General features: G+C 41.9%; 1 pseudogene; it reads right to left on the bottom strand.

Annotated features, from left to right (window-relative positions):
• Positions 1–399: 399 nt before the first annotated feature.
• Positions 400–4,100, bottom strand: LOC106445778 (annotated as a pseudogene).
• Between the last annotated feature and the right edge of the window lie 723 nt (positions 4,101–4,823).

Below are 4,823 nucleotides of genomic sequence, written 5' to 3'. Positions count from 1 at the left end.
GATAATAACGACAAATCTTGTTGTTTGGTTTAAGATGTCTGTTGAAGAATAAAAATACTTCATCCGTTTCAAATTAATTGTCGTTCTAGAATTTTTTTTTCACAAAATAAATATCGTTTTAAAATTTTAAAGCAAAATTTATTAACATTAATCCCCTATTATTTTTTCTATTGGTTAAAATATGGTTAGATAATATAGATAATGATATTTTTATATTAAAATATATATAATTAAATGTTTTCTTAATTCGTGTGCACAAATCTAAAAGTACAACTAAAATAAAACGGAATGAGTATTATATATATAACTTGGGTTTTTGTTTGGGTTAGCTGATTTTAAATTTGTTTAGTTAATAAGTTTACAGTTTTCAATTTATGGGGATCTAGCACAAGTTCATAGTTCCATCAAGATATGCTATATGATAGATAGTCCGATCTTATCCAGTTTAAACTTCGATAGTTCTCATCTACGGCACAGAAAAGACTCAGTAGTGGCTTTCATAATTTATCCACCAAGTCTAGAAAAAAACTGGAACAGATTGATTGACAGTATAAAAAAGTAACCGGATTACTTCAGAGCTGTTGTTGCTTTCAGACCAAAGAAAATGTACTTGGGGTGTCTCAATCACTTTGTAGGTTAGATGCAACGTCTACGTCTCTTTCAGATTCCTCTCTGTAGAAGCCACATCATCATAGCTAATCAAGTTTCCTGAGTCTCAGCATATGTTGCTTCACAGTTTGTGTATGCTCAACATTGGAATGGTCATTCAATTTCTGGAAACTCTGGCTACAATCTCCGCTCGGCTACCATCATTCATCGACATACTCCCTTGCTCGGGTGCTGCAAAATTTCAACCTTTTTGCACATCTTTCATGATTCTCTGTCGCCATGTCTGTCTCATTCTGCACGGTAGAGGTAACATCTTCTGCACCAGCTTTGGTTGAACATAGTGAAGGATCCATTTCCATTTCAGAACCGGAAATAGCGTCTTCTGCATTTTCTGAGCAGGCTCTACCTCTATCCCTACTCATTGGCATTTTACTCAACTCTCCATCCAAATCAGTAGCTACTTCGCCAGCAACTTGTTTTTGCACAGTCCCTTCACTAGCATCGCTCTTTGGCAGATCGCCAAGGGCATTGATTTGCTTTTCCACAGAGACGGCTAAAGAAGCTGCGTAATCACGAAACAAGGAGTCGCCAGGTGGTAAGTGAAGCAGATCAACCAAGGCCTGGTAATACTGTAGAAGGCTAACAGATTCTTTAGCAGTCCGGTTCCCACGACAGACTTGTGCAAGTTTGATCATGTGCTGACATATGTAACCCTTTTGTGCCCAGCTGCAACTGCAAACCCCAAAATGGGAACTTGGACTCCACACAACATGAACTTCGTTGGCATCACATTTATCTGTTACTTTTGCAGACATACCAGAGATAACAACATGAGAATCTGGTATACTCAATGCTTTCCGGAAAGAAGTCAAACCGCTCACCCATTCCTCTCTCCAGTACCTAGCAAAATCATCTTTTCCAGTATACTCATCTAGCCAGAAGTAAGAATGCACTTTCGTTCCTAACTTATCGACCAACCAATCAGTACGTTGATAAGCTTCAGAGTCTCTCTCATTCATTAGCCTGCACTTCATCTGATAGTGGTAAAGCTCCATCGCTGCACATATCTCTTGGCTTGCCAAGGGAAGAGTCTGTAAAGCACTTGTCCAAGCTCCTATTATTGATGGGAAAGAAATAGTCAATAACTGAGATGACTTGATGTCATTCACATGTAAAACATTTGATCCGTAGGGTCTAAGAACCTTGCAGGTAAAGTGTAAGCAAAAAAAGAGAAAGAGAGAGATTCAAAAAATAACCTATTCTGGGAGACCAAACAGCTCTGAAGTACTCTACAAACTCCGGACTATTAACAAAATGCTCCATTAAACCTTCAAACAATGTGGCTGTTCCTTGCTTTCTACAGATTTTATCCACGGCCTGACCCAGATGTCTTGAAATCTCGACACGAGTCTCTGTGTCTGGACATTTCTTGATTATGTTCTTATGCCATGCATGGCGAATACGCCAAAACGAAAACAAGACCGGACACTGAAACACATCCCTGGGAACATTGCAAGCAATAGCATCAGATAATATAATATCGAGGGTTAATGACAATATGGTTCCTCGCCTGAAATCTATGCTTTCATAAATGTTCTTATTCGCGAAGAGAACAATATGGTTCAGTATCTAATAAATGATAATGAAACCTATAATTTAACCATGGCAAGAGTTCTATTCAAGACCTATTGTTGTATGAGTCAATCTGTCTAAATAGTGTTCCACTATTGATATTTGGTTTTGTACAGTAATTATCTTCATAGCTAAACGCTATGGTGTGGTAAACTTCAAAATACGTTTTTTTTTTGAAAAGGTCTTTGAAGCAACCAACCTGATCGTTGTTATGTCAGCAAAAGGGTCATCAACTATGAACCCAGCCACCTTCCACAAGGGATCCTTGGCATGGACTCGGTTACAAAGAGCTCTCATCCATCTATACGCATCTCCACTTGAAACCCGCGGTGCAATTATCCAAGCTACTGGAATCCCCTTGTTCTCGGAGTCGAACACAACAAGACTATGGATAGGATACTGAAAATATAAACGCAGCACATATACTGATAAGATATATATATATATATATAGAAGCAGACATATTTAGTGACCGATGCAAACAGTAAGAAACTGACCTTGAGTTTATTTGTCCCAAACCTTGAATCTGAAGCCAAAAGTCTACAGTTGCCAAATCGAATCATCTGCTGCAACTGCCACTCAGTTTGGATACCCAATGAAAACGGTTCTGTCTCAGAGAACCCTTGGTAGAAAAACACAGGGCTCTGATGACTCTCAACCCACATACTGACACTAACATCATCATCCTCATCCAGCTCATACGTCGAACGTCTTATACTCCTCTCAAGTCTTCGAACATATCTATGAGTTAACAAATCATCTCTATTACTCGGACCGCCTTGTTTTTCCACCGATTCGTTATGCCTTTGCATAATGGTCTCCACAGAGACACCAACATAGAGCAAAGACAGGACACGTAACCTAAGATCTTCAGATATATAAGGAGCAAACATGGCTCTTGTGCCAGCCGCCTTTTTGTCTTGCGGACCGTGGCAAGGCAGCCCTTTCTCATCTACATGCTTGTCATGGTTGTAAATGATCAAAGCCACAGTTGGTTCAGCAATCAAGCGTTTGACAATGAAGTGACACCTGCAGCCACGCTTGGAATTGGGGCGGCCAGCGTTGTTCTTTTTGGGAACATATGTGCTCCTACATGGCCGTACAGATCCGCCTTTCCGGTTATCATCTGGTCCAAAGGAACACCAATACCTACTCAGACAAATCAACACACCCAAGTGTTATTTTTTGTTTGTTTGTTTCTACACTTGATGCTAATAACTTACAGGATATACTCCAAGATGCCATCAACTTTGGCCTTGTATGTTTTCTCTTTGGCTTTGCGTCGTCTAGCTTCAACATGGAAACTGGTAGGGCAATCTTTATTGGAGGATTCACCTCTTACAAAATCATCAACCCTGGTGTAAGGGATGAGGGCTAATCTATCTATGTTGTCTCTGTAACCTTCAACCTTGGACCAGGCAAGATCCGCAGAAGAAAACTCTGGCAAAGTTGGATTTTGCACAGGCAGGGAGAAGATTTGATCCCATCTAGCCATCTGCAGCCATGAGTAAATTCACCAACTTAGAACGGAGAGCGACGGTAAGTAGATTGTAAAAGACACGAACGAACAATTATCTCTTTTTGATAAACTTAATTCACATTTGACAGAAAGGTTTAAGGTTGTCGAATGCTCTGAGTCATCTTAGGCAAATCAATTCTCGAAATTACTGAGACCCAGAAAGAGAGAACAGAACAAATCCCTAAAGTAAAATCACTTTCACTCACCTTAAGTGCCTTGGAGATGAAACTTGTCGATTTTTCCAAGCACAAAAAAGATGGAGAAGAAACTTGCAGCGGAGAAAGTGGAAGCCCTCAGTCGCCGAGAACACACGACGTCGGATTCATGTCTTTTTTTTCCCTCAAATTTTTGTTTTAATAAAGAGAACGGGCCAAGCCCAACGGCCGAAGCCCAAATACAAAAGCCCACAATATTAACGGGTTAACAAAACCAACCAAAAGCCGAAACCTAATAAGCTAAAACGGCCCAAATCCCAAACCCTCGAACTCAGCACCGACAGGCTCGGGTACGCGTGCGTCGAGGAGGCTGAAGCGAGACACGTGTGGAGATCCTGACCGTCAGTGCGCCACGCGTCGCTCCGCCTCGACCCGACCGTCTCCGCCTCACCAAGCCGCCGTACCGAAACTACTGAAACCCTCGTTTCGCCGGAGCTCATAATCCCTTCAAGCCTCCACCGAAACCAAATCTCTTCTTCACCTTCCTGAAACGTTGACGGAGAGCATCATCCCTCTGGAGAGAGCTCATCCGACGGCGAAGCTTCATAACCCTAGATCACAAGCCGAGAACCTCTTCCGCTCCATGACCATAACCCAAACTCGAAGCAAACAAACAAACTCGAAAAACCTGAAGCCGACAACGTAAGGCTGACGAAGCCTTCACCTCCCGGAAGCTTGAGCCAACGACGGCGAAGTTGAAGAAACTTCCGCCTCTCAGCGACTAAAACCGGCGGCAGCAGATCTGACGTAGCCTCCACCTCCCCGAACCAAAACCACACTCATCTTCACCTCTCCACTCCTTCCAAACCTCCGCGTCTTCACTCCAGTTACAGAAACACCATAAGAGG

The sequence above is a fragment of the Brassica napus genome, chromosome A4 (assembly GCF_020379485.1).
Source record: "Brassica napus cultivar Da-Ae chromosome A4, Da-Ae, whole genome shotgun sequence".
Taxonomy (NCBI): domain Eukaryota; kingdom Viridiplantae; phylum Streptophyta; class Magnoliopsida; order Brassicales; family Brassicaceae; genus Brassica; species Brassica napus.
The sequence above is the reverse complement of the archived record's forward strand: the minus strand, read 5'-3'. Positions and strand labels throughout refer to the sequence as shown.